The 21,662-nt window shown below is 39.1% G+C and overlaps 2 protein-coding genes across 3 annotated transcripts in view; both read right to left on the bottom strand.

The window, feature by feature from the left end:
- rimbp2a (RIMS binding protein 2a) overlaps positions 1-8,213 on the bottom strand; it is a 43,241-nt gene extending 35,028 nt beyond the window's left edge. The window contains exon 1 of the mRNA XM_055225770.1: positions 8,144-8,213. The gene's annotated coding sequence lies outside the window, so the exon portion shown is untranslated. The remainder of the gene's footprint in view (positions 1-8,143) is intronic.
- LOC117379502 (WD40 repeat-containing protein SMU1) overlaps positions 1-21,662 on the bottom strand; it is a 218,067-nt gene that overhangs the window by 179,178 nt on the left and 17,227 nt on the right. The window lies entirely within an intron of this gene.

The following is a 21,662-nucleotide window of genomic DNA, read 5'->3' as shown; positions in this document are numbered from 1 at the left end:
AGCAATAATAGAAGACCAATTTGAGGGAACCCCCATGTTACATAATGATGGGTACGTAAACAGAATCTACAAAATTCAAAAATAAAAGTCATGACTCACCCCTGCTGATTTGATAATGTAGATCAAGTGAGGCCTGAACAGTAACCCTGCCTACGCTAGCGCCGAGTTAAAGCCCAAAATGGAAAAATGACGGTAATCTTCAAGAAAGAAGGAGAGGCAGGAAGAGACAGGAGAGGCAGGAAGAGGTAGGGGGAGATGAGTGGAGATAGGGGGACAGGCAGAGGGAGACAGGACAGGTAGGGGCAGTCAGGAAAGGCAGGGGAGACAGGGGGGTAGGGAGAGACAGGGGGAGACAAGAGAGACAGAGAGAGAGGAGGGAATAGGGAGAGAAAGGGGGAGGCAGTGAGAGGAAACAGGGCAAGCAGAGACAGGGGTTCGCGTCAGGAAAGATTAACTTCTACACAATCTCATTCACAGGCATTCAGCCTTCTCCTCCTCCATCACATTCACTGTAACTCATACCAGCTCAGAGGCAGTACATGCTGCAGTAAGCATGACCTGGGTAGGTACAATGGGGAAGCCTAATTAACATAGGCCGTAGTTAAAGGTGTCCCCATTGTCAACTGAAAATGTTGCATGCAATGCCACTTGCGTGTAAAACTTACAAATACATTTGCCTTGCCTTGTCTAAAAAACAAAAACAAATGAGAATTAATCTCATGTTAAGCCTCACACTATACATTTCTGACTAGTTTGTGTCAGACACTGCTGATGTCATTACACAGAGGTATTTCTAATTATATGCACTTAATTCCAGTGCATATTGTAGCAACATAGCCATGACCATGACAGAGTACAGAAAAGCTATTGCAACATAACAATAACCTTTTGACCTAATAGCCATAAACATGGGTAAAATGCACAATAAGCAATATCCAAACAATGGTACAGTTTGAAGAAGAAAATGTCACAATGTCATAAACAGTGTCATCTCCAACTCACGCTCTCCCCTCCAGGCTTCCATCTGTTTCCTGAACAGAATGGACTTTATCATGTCTCTTGTTAAGTCATTATAGGCCAGAGACAGCAGCACTTGTTTCTGTTTGGCCATTTTTCATTTGAAAATGAAAAATGACTGCTTCTGGACTGATCAATGCCAAAAAACCTGTGCCAGCACACATCCAAATCACAACCACAAAATGTCCCATAATTACCCACACAAACACACAAGACAGCTAGTAAAATAAAACTTACTTCTACCTGTTAAAGCTGCCTTTTGTGATTAGACAGGCTGCCCAGCCCTGTTGTATTCTCACCTAATAACCCACTAGATGCTATTTACGTTAGTGCTATCTGTTAGCGTGTCGGCTTTAGCTTGACAGAAGAAGACCAGAGACCAGGTGAGGAGAGGGAGAACGAGGGATCGGGTTTCACTCGTTTAACCATTGGTTAAAAAAATAATAATCAAATACATTTACAGATGACGGCTTTAAGTACGTTTGTGTGTGTGTGTGTGTGTGCGTGTAGAGCTTTACCATTTATAAGTATTAGGTATAGTGTTGCCCTATTATATACATGGCTACACTAATAATAATGTGTGCTAAAGTGCCTACATCGGACGTTCCTCCAATAAACGATGCGGCACCCTGAGTCTCAATAGACCCAATATTAGAATTATAATGCTGCAGTTGACAGTTACCAGGAGTCAAATTATTGGCTACACTCCTTTATGTTTAGACTAGCTTTATGATAATGCATCTGTATTAACCAATTACTAATCGGTCCTTATCATCATGCTAACATGCTATACTGTGGTGGTGGTGCATCAGTAGCTCATGGGCCACCTCTCTCAGGCAGCTTCTCCTGAGAGTGAACAGCTCCTCAGGGCACATCAGGGCAGAATCGTGTGCATATTTACATAATACATACATACTACATATTGGAGACACGCAAGTTGTATGACCATGCTGCCCCAGTCAACAGTCACATCAATGACATAACACTCTTGATGTGCAGAGAATGTACAGTTCCCGTGAGACTACAACCCCGAATCAGAAGATGAGAGAGGAGTTTTGTGTGCTGCTAATAATGAGTCCATAGGAACCAGTTTGGGATTACTTGTGCTTGGATGGACTGTCACATTATGCTCACTTGGAATACACTTAATACATAGACAGCAGCCTACAGCCTGAAGAAAATCCATACAACTCCTCAGTCACACGCACTAAAAGCATCAGTGTGAGAGGATGCTCATGCTGGCATGACCCGGATCTGCAGAGAAAACACACTGCAAGAGGGTGCTCAATAATTCACATCTGACCCCATTGCACAGTTGCTTAAATGTACAGTGGAAGAAAGTACAGCTGGGGTTTCCTTTTTAGGGTGGATTAACAGAAACACTTGTAAAAAAATAAAAAATGACCTTAACATGATGATCACACAAACAAAGGACAAATAAAAAACAGCTATATTTTTATGTTAATAAATTGTATGCAGGTAAACAAAATTAGGCAACATGATAAAATAAGACAACATTTTGTGCTTGTCATTTAAAATAAATAGAAAACAGTCAGTATTGATTACGTGTGCTAAACAGATGAGCTTGTAGATGAGATACAAGATTTTAGAACATGGTAAAATATAAGTTGGTAAAATGTATGAAAATTTTATTCTTAGTCAGTTGAGCAAAAAACTTCACAGCCATTGCACACCTACTAATTGTTCATCAAAAGTTGCATAAAATTGGTTGCAGGGCAAAAAGAAAATAACAATGCCTTTATGTAATGTTCCATGAGGTGACAGTAATTGCAATGACTCCTTTGTAGTATCACCAGCTTATTCTCCATAGAGACAAGCACATGATAGACTCTCCATCAGAATAGTTACAAAGTGCACCTTTGAAAAAAAAAAAAAAAAAGTGTACCTGCTGGATAAATAACACAATTAAATACATTTTGTATTAAGTTAACTGTGTTTTGATGAAATAAAATGCTTTTGCAGTCCTTATGCTAGTATTGTTTAATATTGGGTATCAATAGATACCAAAGCCAAAGTATCAGTATTGGTATCAGAAGTGAAAAAGCTGGATTGGTGCATCCCTAGAAAAGAGAATTGTAACCATATGGAATAATGAGTACTTCCTTGTTCTTCTTTTGAAATATACCCTGTAAAAGAATGAACTATATTGTAGACAAACCAAAAAATATGTAAAAGTGAAATCCCAAAAAACAGTCCAGATTCCGTTTACTTTGCCTGAACAATTTTCAGTGGCTCAGATGGGAAACTCTCTTCTTATGTAACGCTGCTCTATACAGATATGACTGGGAGTCTGGTCTCTCGTGGGCAGGACTCGGTAACATGGGGCAATAGGTGACAGTTACAAGAGCACAAGTCCTGTCATGTCATGGGGATTTGAACAGGTCAGGTCCATCTGACCTTGTGCTGCGTTCACTTCCCCTCCATCCAGTTCGCCCTTTCTGCATTGGTCTGCTGAAGCCTTGTATTTAATCATTCAAGAATTCAAGTTACAAAAACACTGGGGACTAGTGAATGGAGAGAGTGAACAGACAACTCTGTGGAGAATGGTGCAACACAGGTATAATTCAATACAAAAAAAAAAAATAATCTTATGAATATTTGAAGCAGGACCAACTGGGATGGAAGATGTACCAAGTAGAAGCACAAGGAGAGGTTGACAAGAAATAACTAGGGACATTTTGAAGGCAATTTGAGAAGTGGAACGAACAGGCTTTTTATCAGCAGGCCTCCTCCGTGCCACAAAGCTCACCTGGACTCATTGGAGACCGGTTGTGGTTTGCTGAGATTACAGAGCAAGTGAAAGAGGCAAAGTAAAAGAAAAGTTTAGCTTTAACGGCACAATGCATATATGGGGGCTATAGTGTCAGATGCCATATGGATTTAGTTTGTTTCATATTTCTGGCAAGATATGATCATTAATTATATGATGATAGAGTGTACTGCACACATTTTTATCCTCAAAATTGACTGATTGATTGATAGTTTTTTATTTCTTTTGCTTTTATGAACATCAACATGACAGACATTGAATTATTTCCATTTAATACAAAATAAATAAATAAATAGCCCAATTTATTCCTCCAAAGTCCTTTAAAGAAGTTCCTAACTCAATGTTTTTACTGACAGAGGAGTATTCTGTTTAAAACACAACCATACCATTGATGATTAAATATGATCTATGTATGTATTGCATTTTTTAAAATTTATTTATATTATGTTGACATCAGAACACAGAATTCTATTGCACAAGCACAACTGTCTCCAACAATGAAGGAATACATAACAAAACATTGTAGGAACGATGAAAAACTGAAGATGGGATCTTTTAGCTTCAATGCAAGCCACTGTTGATGCTACATTACTGTATTACTGTACAAAGGAAAAAATAACAGAAAGATGGATTTCTTTGGAAAACAACCCTGATAGAGTGATTCCAGACTAACTTTCCATCACTAATGGATTTGGCCAGTCAAGCCACCACACCAGCACACAGGGTGTGTCGTGCAGTATGTTATAAAAATGGTCCCAGTATGGTTCCTGTAACATAGGGGTGCATTATGGAAAGCACTTTGAACTGCTTATTTAACATGTATGAAAAATGCTATACAAATAAAGCTTATTATTATTCTAGACATATTACAACAATACTTTATTTCATTTCAACATTTAATTTTAGAATAAATGGGCCTGGTAAACTTTGGGTTGGGTCTCTCATGGTGATGTAAATATGCTATGTGTTAGCAATTAATACCCCATAGAAGTGTAATAAGCAATAATAAGCTTTTATTTATATTTTTTTTTACTACATTTCATATACATTATCAATGTGACAGAGTCTCTGTCTCTCCTCTGCCTGCCCTGCCCTCTTCTGCTGCTCACTGTGTTACCCTCTGCAGTGCTATGTTTCTTTACTTTAATACAACTTTTGTGTACCTTGAAAACCTGCAAGGAAATGTGCTTTTAAAACTTTTTTTTTCCCCTCCTTTGCTACACCTGTGGGCTAAATGGTTTCAACAGTCACAATGTTTTGGAGAGAGGTCAGTACAGCTCTCTCACCCATAGTCCTGTCGTCGTTCACATACGCTGGGACCACACGTATTTGCGTGGACATTATATAGACTCTACTACACACTGGGTTAGGGTGGTGTGGTTGCTATAGTAACAGTTCCCTTTCAGGTATGAAGTGTCCGATGATAAAAAATAGCAATGAACTATTCCATCCAGCATATCGGATGCCCTTTGACTTGACTGAATCTGAGCTTACAGCAGACATGCAAAACAAACATGAGAGACATAATGTGCTTGTAAATGAGAGTGGTTTTCTTTGGACTTTGGACTGACCTAGGTATAAGGTTGGGGGTAGTGGTTCGTGTTGGTCTCAAACAGTATAACTTACTTACAAACTCATAATAAATCAAATAAGACAATCTGATGTGATAAGCTTTCTTTACATGTTTTAATGCCAACTGTAGTGTTCCTCATGAGAGTCATTGTGCTGTTTTTATCCCCTGTTAGGGCTGTGAATGCTACGAGATAAGACAAGATAGCATTTTGATATATTTACAAAGTTTTAAGTTATTTTTGTCAAAAATTTCCAGGAAAATTATTATTTTGAACATTGCACTCTTGAGCAATGTAATGTAATTTAAATCATATTGGGTGCAACCTGGTGGCAGTTGAAACAAGATTGTTCTGCAAGGGGACAGGACATCTTTTGGCTTGTTTTGTATATTTGGCTTAACTTAGCAAAGAAACATCTATTTATAATCTAACCAAAGGAAAATTAAGTTAAATGTAATCACTTATTTTGTGCCATGTGAAAAAGTTCAGAAAAGTATGCATTGCTTTTCTTCCAATTTAAGTGGAAGACTGCCTACAGTGCTTAATTATCATATAACAACCATTATTATCATTTAACTAGCTGAGTCAGTTAAAAAGCTTTAAGTGAAGGAAAAGGAAAAGTAAAGGAAAAGTGTGTGATGTATAGAAACACAATATATGAGCTAGTTATTTATGTTTTAGAGAGATAATAGAGATTGTTGTGCCGGTACATCCCATGAGGCATTTTGATTAGCCAAGACAGCACTGGCAGACTTCACAGATAATCTCAAGAGAGGAGCGGCAAATCCTCCATGAGACTCAAAACACAAGTTTCATTTCTCATATCTTTCCTCTCTCCCTCTCGCCCTCTGGCATCTCCCTAAGAATCAGTTGGCACAACCGCCCAGCCTGCTGCATGAAGAGGAAGATGTGCATGGCAAAGAAGAGTAAATGGGAGAATGGTGTAAAAGTAGCCAGATTAGAAAAGTTAGAGTACATAGATTTACAGTATACAATCCACTCCAACTTTATTTATATAGTACTACATTACAACCATCAGTTTGAGTAATAACAATAAAAAAGCAAGAGCCCTATGGAACAAAATGCAGCAAATGAGTCTAAGGGAGGGCAGCCTGTATGTGTTACACCATGTTTCTCTCCTGATCTCTCACTCACCCACACAGTCATATATTCAGACATATGCACAGCAGAGAGCATATGAGCTGTGTATTATTTGTCATTAAACACAAGCAAGAGACACACAGGCAGCTTAAAACTGTGTATTTTTAAACAAGAATATTCTTTGGTGTTTCAGAAGCACATAATCTGTCTAATTTGTAAATTAATCAATAAGCACTACTGTTTAATAAATACGTATTTTAGCAGACATTCTAAAATGTTTATATATGTTTAGTAACTGTACATTTTGCCATAGTAGGGGATCTAATGTAAACCAGGGTAAGGCTGATCAAGGTATCCATTGCACTAAACTTGAACTAAACCAGCATGTCATTTTCTAATTACCAATCATCAGTCTATTAAGCTTGCTAAGTACAACTTGAAAGAGCCTGGATCCCACCAGCAGTGCCCTAGCCTTTTAAATGTATTCTGTATATTTTAATTATAAAGAGATTCACTGCAAAAATGTTTATACAGGTACAGTGCATTCACACTAACACACATGCATAATGGGTTTCCATGCTTCTGGGGACATTAAATTGACTTAACTTCCTAGAGACTCATCACATACTTTCATGGAGACTAGATTTTTGCCCCTATAAAGAAGGCAGGTCAACATGAATCATACAGATTTAAGTCGCTCATAGATGTTCAAACTGGGGTGAAATCAGGACTAGAACATGACCAAATCAAGTCTACATCAAGAATAAACCAGCACCAAACATCAAAAAAGTGAACACACCCTTAATTAACACATTGCTTAATCTTGACATCCCAGTAACATAGATGATCGTACCATATCTCCTATCATACAAGTCCAAACTAGACTGTTAGGATGCCTTTATAAGAAAAGTCCACCTCACCCAGCACTGCCTGTTTGTATGCGGGCACACACCCAACATATACTACCCTAGTGAGTGCCTCTCCCTCATGCGCACCAGTCAACTGAGTGCTGTGCTGAAGAATACGCCCGTGTCAATCAGCCATGAGTGGGTTAATATTCATCTCCAACACCTGGCATCCTCTCTACAGCAGGGGACATAGGAACAGCTCAGGTTACCATCAAAACCACTGATAACGCACCACACACACACACACAGACATGCACACACTGAATCAATGTGTCTGACAGAACAGCACAAGCACGACTCACTATAAACATGCGTTACACCTCTTTAAATTGACATACTTCTAGCCGTTTACAGTGTCACTCCCTTATTAAATACCCCTTACGTTCACATGCTAACCTCAAGCCATTGTAGTGTAACCCCACCCCCGCGGCATACTCACCCACACATCTCCTAACAGGTGGCACTACTGCTGCTGTCAAGAAGCACATTTAAGCCGGATGGTGTATTTTTGCCTTGCATATTCCCGGCTGAGATAAACTGAACTGAGAAGACAAATCCTCCTCCTCTTTCTCCTCTCTGTGGACGTCTGTCAGTGACTGCAGCACTAGCAGCAGCGGCAGAGGCGGTACACTGCTTTTCCCCAGCTGCTTGGCTATGCTAACACTAGGCAGCACTATATAGGACTGAACAATGCAGAATCAATGACAGTGGATGGATCACACACACAAACATATTGTAAGGAGATCAGCTGTTACCGTTGATGTTGGCTACTGGCTAGAGCTGGAGCATCCCGGCTAAGGCGCAGGCAGGTTCGGATCTCCTCCCTTCTCCCTGCTCTCTGGGTGGGGAATTGTCAAACGGCTGGCTGCAGCAGTAGCAGCTCTTAGGCCTGCGTCTCTCTCTCTCCTCTCTCTCTCTCTCTCTCTACACTACGTCCGCCCCCTCGCTACTCTCCCTTTCCCTTCACTCTCTCCCCACCCCCAAAGACACTCCTCCTCAGCAACCTTCCTCCATCCTTTTTTTCCTATCCTCCTCTCCCTCTCTCTCTCCTCCTCTGCTCAATTTCCCCTATTCTCTCGTTGCGTCGTCCGCGTGTGCACTGAGCTGCGCAAATCCACTCTGTTGAATTAATCAGCCAGCCCCGGCGCTACAAGCATTGGTTAAATCAGTAAGATACTGTTAAGAGAAGCCCACAGATTGGTATTTGAGAGCAGACGAATCTTAGCATGCACAAATTAGGATAGCCTACGCAGTCTGGGATGTGTGACTGCCAAAATAGCCTTGATGATGTGCGCTTGAGTGATGGTGGCTACAAATCTTCCCCTCCCATCGCAAACTACCCACAATTCATGTGTCAGTGTCAGGTGATCTACATCTGCTGTATTTATGTTGTGTGATACCACTTGGCCATAAGTGCCTTCCGCTCACTGCTGAAACACATGTATGTACTGGGGAATTAGCAAATCTAAATGGTCTGTAATAAATTCATGGAAGTGCAAGGTTGTCTGTCAATGTAGGTCAGAGTGTTAAAGCAAGGATTAAATGGTTAACGTCTAAGGTGTACATTGCCTCAAACTAGCCTAGATATAAAGGGTAAAAAAAATAGTTAATAGATCTTTTTTTAAAAAGGTATTTAAATAAGAGTGTAAATAGATTGTTATTGTTTCCATAAAATAATGGTGTCATTAGCATGCATTAAATAGCATTCAGCAGTCACACTTATTATAGTTAAATATGGAACTGTAAAAGGATTCAAATGTATCAGTCCCAGTCAGGGTTATTTAGCAGTCTAATTGTCTAAAGAATAAATAAATAGTTTGTGGTTTCTTGAGATATGAGGGAGGCTCTACTTTTGCCAAGATAACGGCCACCCAAATTACATACAGACATATTGCACTATATTTCGCTGGCGGGGTAGCGGTTTAATAACCTGGCTAACAGCAGAATGATATAAGGGGACTGAGACTTCGAAATGACTTCAACACATTGACCATGTGGATAAGCTCTCACTGAAAGCAATTGAGAAAATGCAGAATATCATGACGACTATTTGAAGCTGATTAGGTGAACTGTCACAACAGCAGAACTAGGCAAAAAGTCAAACTTTTTAAAAAATCCTGTAAAGATAAAAGCACATATCAGCAAGCAAGACATCCTTCTTTCCACAAATGCATAAAGTCATATTTCTGCTAAAACAGGCAGATGTATGTCTATTGGCAACACCATGTTTGTTTTGGTTTGGGCAAGTCACAATGTTGCCCTGTGATTGGTCCAACAGCAGGAGTCTGGTCCTAACCTTGCTGGTCAGGTTAGGCATTGCTTCAAGTAAAAAATATTGTAGCCCTGTTTAAGTTTGTTCCTGTTGAGTGCAGAGTAGTGTGTGCATCCATCAGTCAGAGGTCAGCTGGTCAAGTCAAACTCCCACCATGCATATTGCTGATGTCCTTGGCAACACGCTAAACCCAGTGGATTTTCAAATGTGTGATTGCAGACTTGAATGGAAGATTATCTTGTTAAAGTAAAACACTCTGAGTGCCCAAGACACCATTAACCATTTAGAAGTCAATACTATTGTTTCAATGTGTTGGGACTATGCGATGCACAAAAATATGCTACCCGGGCTGCCTTGTTTGTGTGAAAATGTGTTTCATTTGCATAAAATCTCAGCATGAATTTGTCCTATTCAAGCATCCATTTTCAGTTTAGCTCTGTGCCTAATCCTCACGGTTTCACAGTTTTTAGCCTCCAACTACAACACAGAATGGACTTGCTATCACACTGCCTACACTGCCTTGTCACAATGAGTAATTATATCATATTGACATCAGCTTATGTGCGGGGGTTCATGTGAGTTTATGTGTCACTAGGAATGTGGATATACTGCAGCCAGGCCCTGAAGTGATTTAATCCTGTTAAAGGGATTTTCAATTAATCCAGGAAGGCCCTACATTTTTGACAGCACTGTAATTTTAGATGGGACAGAATTTAAGTGGTGAAATTATCAAGCGTGACAGAAGAGTGGCGTAGAAAACTTTATGCATGCTTGAGCTTCTGCCCAAATGTGTGTCCTCCAAATTTATGTCATTTAAATTATATGTAGATTCCTTTTTTCTTTTGGCTCTCAGTGATTTTAAAGTATGTTTAACATTTACTACTTCGTCTTCACTGACTGCACTCCACGCTAACTGCTAAAGAGCCACCTTTAGCATAACAGGCAGCGTTATCTTACTTTTATCAACACTTTGACAAATATGGATATGCAATATGTCTTTTAAAAGATAGATTAGATTTGTTTGTCAATTACAATAAATCAAAATGCACACTCAAGGAAAGAACCGTCAGCACTACTTAACGACATTAGCCTGCTGCAATGTAAACACAAGTACTGCACTGATATCCTTTGTGAACTAAAAGCCCTAAATATTTTCATAGTTCATGTGACAGTCACATATGATATGATTAAAGCTTAGTTTAATATGCCTCTTTATGGTGGACTCCTCACTGTTCAGTGGCCACTGCTTCACAGCTGACCAGTGAGCATCAAATTAAGACGTGGCACAGTTATAGCGGTATTGGCTCTTGGTATTGGCTGCACATTGACAAGTACTGGCACCTGGTATTGGACCAATACCCAGTACTATTAACTGTATAGGTGCATCCTTACCAAAATGAAAAGCACCTGCGGCCAAGTGCAGCCTCTTTATGCCTATAAATAGGGCTACAGGTCATCACTGTGCTGTTTGGTGACATGGTGTGTACCACACTCAACATGGACCAGAGGAAGCAAAGGAAAGAGTTGTTTTAGGAGATTATAAGGAAAACTATAGACAAGCATGTTAAAGATAAGGCTATAAGACCAGCTCCAAGCAGATGCTCCTGTGACTACAGTTGCACATATTATTCAGAGATTAAAGGTGAACTTCAAAATCAAGGAACATAAGTGTCAGATCGCACCATCCGTCGTTGTTTGAGCTTAAGTGGATTTAGCGGGAGACGACCAAGGAGGACACCATTGTTGAAAACAAATCATAAAAAGTCAGATTGGAATTTGCCAAACAACATGTTGACAAGCCACAAAACTTCTGGGAGAATGTCCTATGGACAGATAAGACAAAAATTGAACTTTTTGCCAAGGCACATCATCTCTATGTTCACAGACGGAAAAATGAAGCATATTAAGAAAAGAACACTGTCCCTACTGTGAAACATGGAGGAGGCTCTGTCATGTTCTAGGGCTGCTTTGCTGTATCTGGCACGGTATCTTGAACCTGTGCAGGGTACAATGAAATCTCAAGACTATCAAGGGATTCTAGAGAGAAATGTGCTGGCCAGTGTCAGAAAGCTTGGTCTTAGTCGCAGGTCATGGGTCTTGCAACAGCACAATGACTCAAAACACACAGCTAAAAACACACAAGAATGGCTGAAAACATTGCACTATTTTAAAGTGGCCTTCTATGAGCTAGGCCTAAATCCTATTGAGCATCTTTGGAAGGAGCTGAAACATGCCGTCTGGAAAAGGCACCCTTCACTCTGAGACAACTGGAGCAGTTTGCTCATGAGAAGTGGGCCAAAATACCCGCTGAGAGGTGCAGAAGTCCCATTGACAGTTACAGGAATCGTTTGATTGCAGTGATTGCCTCAAAAGGTTGTGCAACAAAATATTAAGTTAAGGGTACCATCATTTTTGTCCCGGACTGTTTCATGAGTTTATTTTTTAAATAATTCTGTTGAAGCATGGTTTAAAAGAAATGTCTGACTTTCAATGGTTAAACTTCATAGACGTTTTATTTATTATGACTTTTGTCAGATTCAAGTTATTTCTGTGACCGTTGTGAGTTTTTCTTTCATTAACTGATGGGTATCAACACTGTCCACTTGTGTATAAGCTTGACAAAAACTCTGCAAGTGCTACACAATGGCCATTATTCATTCACTGATTGAAGCAAGGGTGTTAATCTGCATTACTGGCCATTCCAAACACCCCAAAAACTCACAACATTCAAAAAAATGCGTAAAGTGTCTTGCCCAAGGACACAACAACAGTATTCCCAGGTCCAATCAGGGTTCAAACCTTCAAGTTGGTGGATGAGCTCTAAAACCAATGAGCCACTGTGCTTTGTATGATAGGGTGTCCTTTCCTGACAAAATAAAATAAGAAAATCTAATTTAAAGTGTTATCCATACTTTTTACTCAGCTCCAGTTCTGGTCACATTGTCTCACCACAGTCCAGTGCAAACTTTGTAATGTGTTCTCTTTTATATCTCTATCCCTATCCAAGCATTTGATCCTAAATAATTCAAATTTAATAACATTTTATCTGTTTATTCTGTGTAATTACAGGCTGGTTTTCTCCCTTGAATTGTGGCTTTAAAGCAAACACAGCCCCAGCCTCTTTGTCTTTGACCAGGCAGTAAAGAGGTCAAACAGGAAACAGAAAAAGATTGGAAAGAAAAAAGAAAGGAGCAATTGCTTTGTGTGGACAGGGAGACATGACGGAGGAAAATCATTTGGCATTGTGGCAGAACTGAGGGATGGCGATGACTAAAACAAAGGTTCCATTTACAGGCTGAAACCAAAGTGAAAGGTTCTGAGCAAACAAAGTCTGTACAGCATGGTCAGGCAGGCACAATATTTGTGGTTCATAGTTCAAGTGACAAACTCTGCAACTTTTTTCAGAAATATAATTCCCAAAATTATTGGAATAGCTTGCCATGAAGTGATTGGGATGGTTTCACAATATAATATATAATGAAGAGTAAGAATAGATCAGAGGTGAGATAACTGAAAACAAGTTTTAGAATGAAGACAAAAATAAGACTGTAGCCCTGAGACTGAAATTTCAGATTTGCTATATAAAATTGAGGTGGATGGCAGATAACAGGAAATTGTCAAAGTTTGGACAAAACCCCACAACACTGCAGTAAGCTTGTTCATGCATGTTGTGTCTCTGATGTTACTGAGTTATTATGGTGCTGTCACAAAGTTAGGCATTGTTGGTTAAAAATGGTAAGGCATAATGATGATTGCATTATAGTATAAAACAAATAATCTCTATTTATCAAAGGTCCAGCCAGTCTGACGATTAGTACAAAGTAACAAAGCTCTTTTTTTCCTCGTAAAGCCAAACTAAGCCATTTCATTTCTATAGCACAATAAAAATATGCACTTTTAGCAGAGATTTGGACTAGTCATGTGGATGTTTTAATGTAAGTTAAGTAAAGACTGTGACAACATTACACAAGAGTATGCTTAACCCCTGTTTGTTTTCTTGAACACACAGTGTATAAAGGGCTATTGTCCAGCATGTTGAGACAGCAGCACTATTAGTATTGATTAGTCGTTGTTCTCCTCAGTCCAGGGCAACCCATATCATTATTGGGACCAGCTGGTGGTGGTACACAATTGTTGCCATAGGGACAGTGTCCAGGGAGACAGCTGTGGCCTTTTAGCAACAGTCACATAGAAAATAGAAGGTCACTCCTCACCTGAGGTACTGCACTGTCTGTTACTGCTGTTCCCCGGCAACCAGGTCAAACTTAGTATTTTTCATTTCAGGGTCAGCCCACCTTCTGCATCAAGTCAGAAAATGTAAGCTGTGCCTCCGGAGAAAGAGACTACAACTAGATCTCACAAAGCATGGACTTCTAATAAGTCAGTAGACAATTCTCATATTTTGATATACATGGACTTATGGTCTGGACTCAAACCGGAGATCTTTTAGTTTGGGGGTAGAGGCTATATTGATCTAAAAAGTCCTTGCATCTCACAACAGTAGAGAATCAATTAAGGAATTTGTCAACTGAGAAAGTGTACAAAAACAAAGTTATAGAGTCAGAGTCTATAGTGGAATATATATATTTTTTGTTTTGTTTTAGACAATGAGGGAAAAAAATAACTAAACGGAATGCACCATAGTCTCCTCTAAAAAGGGAAAACATTAAAACGTAAATGTAAAGGTAAGAGGCATTATATGTTTTGGGGCAGGCTCAACTTTTGGTACATGTGAAGATTCATCTGCTTCTTATAGTATAGGTTATTGATGTTGAAGATTCTGATTATTTTTTGTGATAGGCTCCACAAATTTGTCATATTATCATATTAATTTTATGGGTTAAAGTCCTTTCAACCATCAAAATTACGACTTTAGTGTTGAACAATGGCACCACTTTCTGAACCCATTGTGTTTCTTTATGCTGACAGACAGGACATTGAACTTTGTGACTGTTTTTGTTTCATGTAACCACAAACCAGGTCAACAATTCTGCAATCTGACAGTGACCATAGAATTCTGACCTGTCCTCCAGCTCAGTATTAAACTACTCGTAATTCTACATGTTGTAATGTCATGTGAATACAACGTTTTCCTTTCTATTTTTTCACTGTGTGTTTGCGATCTACATGTGCATGGCCAAATATAGAGCTTTTGTGAGCAAGTTTCTTTTGGTCCAGCAGATCCACAGTGTGTGCCTGGATAAGCATGATGCAGACTGTGAGTGAAGCTGTCAGCAGTGACAGTGGAAAGACTGCCAGGCTCCCAACTGGACTGCATCCAACAGTAACTGCAGAATATTAAAAACACACTAGGACACACACACACACACACACATGCAGAATGACAAAATCGTATTGACTTACATGGCAGACGACTACATGTTGGCTATGTGGACAGACAAAAGGGTGGGATGAGTGCCAGCTTCCTTGCTGTGAATGTGTACAACATAGCTCAGGCTGCCAGCAGAGCACAGAAGTCTCAATAAAGCAGAATGTGTTGTTAGCTAAAATAATACTGGGAACGTTAAAGAAGTTGTGAAACTGTTTGTTTATGTGCCGATAATTGATGCATAAATAAACATTAATTACGTGCATATTATGTGCATATTTAGGCAAAATATGTGCAATAAATCTCTATGTAAACTTACTCTAGTTAAATGTTGACATAGTTGCATTGATAATTTGGATATGTTTTTGTTTTGTTAATCTTTATTGTAAAAATAGTTTGGAAATTAAACTTAAAATATATCATACTGATGTATGATGTATGGCTTAAAAAGCACACAACCAAAACCAAATACATTTAAGAGCCAAATATTAGTGGTTGAATAAAATATTGTATAATATATAATAGTAAGTAACTGCATAGCTACACACACACAATACTGGTCTACGGCTGCTATCAATATTAGGGCCAGGTCCCAGCTTTGTCCCAATTTGCTCAAACTAATGTCTGTTGGCTGAGACTTCAAACAGAAGCAGTCATTTCACTACTATGCCAGTAGGTCCACACTGCAACATATGGGCCTGTTGCCAAGACAACGGCTGCCACGCCTATCCTCCCCAGACCTCACACCCAGACCTCCAAAAGACAACTCCACAACATACCACATACAAAGGCTGCAAGATCTCTCACGATCGAATTTAAATCGCAACTTCAATATTCACAAATTAGCATATTACAAAGGTGGTAGTTTGTTAGGTGACAATTGGTAACAAATTGTCCTGTCTTTTTTCAAATATTATGGCTTCTTGATAAGGGGTAGGTGATATTGACAAAAATGTGTATATTTTTTGTATCAGTAAAACGAATTTTTAGTAATCCCTCAGAAATGTGCCAAAATGTGACTATAAATGTCTTGGTTGAGGTCTCACAAAACGTAAATGGACAGTAAAATAAACAATAAAAGTACATATCAGTATACCCTATTTGGGAGATTACACCACACATTTCTGTTATTTTTTCACTTAGCTAAATTGTTCTTATTATCGACAAATTCTAATTTTGTATTATATGTGCCATTTTCTGATATAGATCCCACCCGTATACTGGACATGTTGAAAATTGTGAAATGAATCTTGATTTTAAAAAATAAATTGCAAAAACTCATAGACTCAACTGCAAATACTGAGTACTTCTCCTTTTCAAGAAAGAGTGCAATGTTAAAAATCAGGAATGTTATTATTGTGTTACAGATGTAGTCAGAGCAGGATCTCAAGCCCAAAAGGAGACATGTTTTGTGGCTATTTTCAGCCTGTGATCCAGAGAGTGTGAACAATGAGGTGCGGCTCAGGAGAAATTACGCCAGAGGAAAAAGAAAGAAGTGAAGTGGGTTTACCACATTTCTACTTTGATGCTTTATGTTTTGGTTTTGTGGTGAAGGGAAGAACCCTTTGTATTTGTGAGCCAATGGCGCAGACTGACAGCCTCATTTCTGTAAGTCTATCGAGGACACCAGTGGTTATAACAGTAGCTTTCCGCCACTGAGGGATATATTCACGAATGCGGGTGCTAAATTATGAGTGCAACCTGAAAAATTGCGTGTGCTATTTGTGGGCGTGTTGCACATGAGTTACCATTAACAACTGCACCTCTTATTCATACTTATTCAATTCTAATAAGTAAATGAGAGTTTAGCAAAAGGACGGCCCTGTTTCTCTTCCGTACGCAAACGCATAGGCCTACAAAATATGATCACTTTGACATACAATTGAAACCATATAGTTGAAACCATACACTTGAAACCATACATACACTATATAAAAAAGACACATATGCTGTTTTTTTCACTGTCTGACATGAAATCAGACTAAACATTTCCTTTTTTAGGTCAATTAGCACTACCAAAATTATTTCTATTTGCTAAATACCAGAATAATGAGAGATAGATTTTTTAGACAATTTTTCATTACTTTCTTTAAAGTCAGGAGTTTACATACATTAGCCTTGCTATGCCTTTAAACAGTTTCGGAAAACCCAGATGATGATGTCATATCTCTCTCATTTGATGTATTTGAAGGCATATCTGAAACACTCTACTTCTTTACGTAACATCATGGGAAAGTCAAAAGAAATCAGCCCAAATAGTAGAAAGAGAACTGTGAACCGTGTTACGGCCTGGCTCGTGTGACCTGACAAAGAAAGGGGGCAGACATGACTGAAAAGGTTTTAAGCTCTCTGTTGGAGCAATTATTAAGTAAGTTACAATAAATATGTGCAAATTGTGCTAAATTTCGTTGCAGCAATCGACTGATGGCCAGGTGGAGTTGAGCCAGAGGAGCAGCACAGGGCATAGGAGGCGGGGCCCTTTTATAGGCGGGTCACCTCCAAACTTACACATTATTATTGTTAATAAAAAACATGGCACAACAGGGGCCGTGACATGGTCTGGTCCAACCTTGTGTGCAATTTACAGATGCCAGAAGATGTCATAGGTATTCAAACCTATACGCAAGTATAAATACCATGGGCCATTATACCGCTCAAAAAATAGATGGGTTCCCTGAGATGAACGTGCTTTGTTGAAATGTGCATATCAACCCAAGAACAAACCAAAGACCTTGGGAAGCCTTGCTGAAGCTGGTAAGAGTAACTAAGGTACTCCTGACCAAGCTGCAGTGGGATTAAAAAATGTGTCAAATTTAAATATTAGTGAAATATAAATGTTCAGATTCGGAATGTAGCAGGCAAACAAAAAGAAAATAAATAGAAGTCTGCAAACTCTCTGGAGCTTTAGCCACTTCTGTCTGTGGCCATGTATTAAAGCATTAACTGTATCCTGCAGGGTCACTCACAGGGAAGGGATTATCAGGCCTGGAAATGAAGCCTGTGCAGCAACAGGTCTGCAGCCTCACACAGATTTGTCCTCTGCAGAAATATTCTTGATGAGAAAATGGCCTTTGAAACTGGATTTTCACTCTAGCATAAATGGAATGGAAATAAACTATATCTGTACAAAGCAGGCCCCGACCCTCAATTATGGCCTGTGGACAGTTCATAGTAGTTTAGAGTTGCATTCACTACTCAAGACTTGGACTTGGCCCAGACAATTGCAAGCAATGCAGGCAACACAGGGCTGACAGGAATGAAATCTACACCCTAATTTCCATGAGCTCTATCTCTGTCAATTAAGACATTTTGAAATAATTATCTGGGCTAGACAGTGGTCCAGCTAATTTTTTTAATGTTTGAAATTGGCAGCAAATTAGAAATCATTAAAATGACACATTTCAGAGGCTGCTCAGGCCATTTGAAGTAAAATAAAATAGTGTGTACGAACACTCTCTTATTACATATAATATATTTTCTACATATTAAAAAAATTGAGACATAATACTTAAACGCATGTAGTGGCTTGGTTATGGTGGCCCAAAACAGATTAACCAACAGATGGCCCTAACATCAGTTTTATCATTCCTTAATATATCAATTAGCATGTTACTAGAACATTTGGTGCAGTGTTAAATACACCAAAGAAATACACAGTGAACAAGCAGCCTGTCTGAGGCAAAGCCAGACACCATCCTCCACACAAATAAATATTCAAAACAAACTTTCAGGGAACATGTCAGTTTATCCACGGCCAGAGCTATCAGCCAGTCTGACAAAGCTGCCAACTGAGAACAAGAAGGCCAAAACCACCTGCTATTACTGCAAGAGCATCGAAGCCAACAAGTCTACAGCATTTAATATGGTGGACCGACCAACACCGGACCGAGGGACAGATCTGCCAGTCAATACTGTGGGGTTCCTGGGCAGAGACAGAGACATGGTCCAATTAATTACTACAAATTCAGAGAATATATACGCCTGAGAGAGGGACAATATTTCAATTGCAGAAGGTGGTACTGGTGGCAAAACTATGTGAGAGACAATAACAGTATGTGTCACTGTCAACTATTATTTATTTGTCAGCAAGTACAGAGCATGTTAAGTTAACACAGGCTGAACATGAAGAAAACACCCATAAGGGTGAAACTCAGGGACAGAGGGAAACCAGAAAGCTTACACAACATAAAGTAAGTAGTGAGTAAAAAGGACGCAAAAGGTTAAACAATTTGACAGCCTATTGTTTTGTGGGGACAACAACTGAAGAGAACCAACGTAAATGAAAACTTAAAAAAATGTGAATAACAAATTTGTTATTTGGTAGACTTAGACTTAGACTAGACTTGGACTTAGACTTAGACTTTACTTTACTGTCCCCGGGGAGAGATTCCTTTCCACATACACAGAGCACGTCTGACATACACACAGATAAACACCAAATATCACAGTCACATAAACACATTACAAAAACAGACATTATGCCTCAGCGGGGCCTGTTGTTTAAAAAGGCAATGGCTGCTGGGATCAGGCTTCTACCGAACCGTGCCCTCCTGCACCTGATCGCCCTATACCTCCATCCTGAGGGCAGAGGGATTAGATGGTCCTGGAGGGGGTGAGTGGAGTCCTGTGTTATGGCGAGTGTGTTATTTAGATCTGTGAGATTGGGTATGGGGAGTCCTATGATTTTAGCAGCTAAGTGTGTTACTTTTATGAGTTTGGTACAAATAATAGCTTTGAAGTTGGCATAATTTATTGAGCACCATTGGATTTATTTTTAACATGTCTATCTGTGAACATGTTCTTCTTGCTAAAACCAGTCGTTCCTAAAGTGGAGTACAGAGAAAAATAATAATACTTGTGCTGCTAATTATGGGATGTCAAAGTTATTTGAAACAAATGAGTGACTGAACAGATGTGGGTTGACATGACGGTGCTTGTCTGTTTGGTCCATGTCCAGAGCACATTGGAGCTGTTCTGACAAGAGCTTTGTGAGATCTAACATGATGTGTGTATGTGACCCAGAGGAAGTAAAACCACAACTATAAGTTGTAAAACTCCACCACTTCTATGCCAATGCAATAAAGTAAAAACAATAGTAAAGATGAAAGTCCGTACATAAGGAGCAAGAACGAGAGGAGAACAATGGCCTCCTTTTTTAAACTGCACAGTGTGCATAAGTACTAGAACAAAAGGCCTGCAGCAGTCTATATCTGCTTTCATTCTATCCAAGATCATTTATTAAGGTTCATCTTGTGGGAGTGATCTACTGTCTAACTACTTCTGTGAAGCTTTCATGTTTGCTGAATGTGGAGTTTTTGTATAATTATTTTTTTTACTCTGAGCACTCCAGTGTACGATACAGTTTATAACGATTCAACCGGAGAGACTGTAGCTTTGTTCTTCCATCTTTGCTTAAGGGCAACAAACAATGAGAAGCATCAGTATCTAATCTCACTAATACCAAGACTGTGTGGAATCATTTTCCCAAACAAATACATCAAAATTCTATAAATCACATCTTAACCTCTGGAGCACCAAAGTTTATACATTCAACTTACTGAAAAACACTCCTTCGCTTCTGGTTAGAATAATGATAATGATGGACAATTAGCAATGTGTAATTTTAAGAACTGAGGCAACAATCTCAATTCCACCATTGTGACACAGCTACAGATTTGTGACTACAATGAAAAATGTGAATCTAAGGTGAGTCACATCCAGAGGTTTTGTTTGTGGTGGCATTTGGGTGACATTTAGAGATGCATGTTACACACAGTAGCACAAATACAGCAAAAAACACTCCACACACTGTCCTGTCATTGAATTAGCAGCTAAGCATTAAGTCTTTGGTAAAGCAGCTCATGCAGGTATAGATTCTATAATTTGATGGGAGGGCAGGGGCTTATTCATGGGTTTCAAGTGATTCCATCCTGACTGAAGAATATTGTGAAGACCTTTCGCCATTCAAAATAAATAATATTTTGATATATTGAACTGTATGGGAAATTTACTGTTTTTAAAAGAAATATCCAAACTTATGGGCGACAATAGCTCAGTTGATAAAGTGTTTGTCCACTGATCTGAAGGTTAGTGGTTCAAATTTCACTCTCGACATAAACATAATCAGTTTGTGCAGTCAGATCCATTGACCCACAGTCGATTCTAGATGAACACTGTCGTGGTGTCTTTGGGCAAGACACTCAAGCCCACCTTGCCCCCCAGTGTCTGTGTACTCTGATGTCTGAAAATGTGTGTGAATGGGTGAGTGGTTCCTTGATGTAAAGTGCTTTGAGTGCCTTGAAGGTGGAAAAATGTGACATAAAAATGTGACCATTTACCATTTACCATAATCCACAAATGTTGGACCTTATCATTATTTGTTTAGGATTAGCTCTACTAACTTGTCATATTAGTCTTAATGTCCTTCCTACTGACAACCATTACTTTGTTGGGGATGAATAATGGTATCACTTTCTGAAGCTATTAGTATTTGTTTATTGCTGACAATGAAGGTGGTGAACTTTGTTTCAGTTTTTGTTTAAGTGGATGGACCCAGAAATTTCAGCGACAATAAATCTATATCATATCATATCATATCATATCATATCATATCATATCATACAATTACATAAATAAATAAATACCTTTGCTGTGATAAATGGCCACTAAATTA

Source organism: Periophthalmus magnuspinnatus, chromosome 12 (assembly GCF_009829125.3).
Source record: "Periophthalmus magnuspinnatus isolate fPerMag1 chromosome 12, fPerMag1.2.pri, whole genome shotgun sequence".
Taxonomy (NCBI): domain Eukaryota; kingdom Metazoa; phylum Chordata; class Actinopteri; order Gobiiformes; family Gobiidae; genus Periophthalmus; species Periophthalmus magnuspinnatus.
The sequence above is the reverse complement of the archived record's forward strand: the minus strand, read 5'-3'. Positions and strand labels throughout refer to the sequence as shown.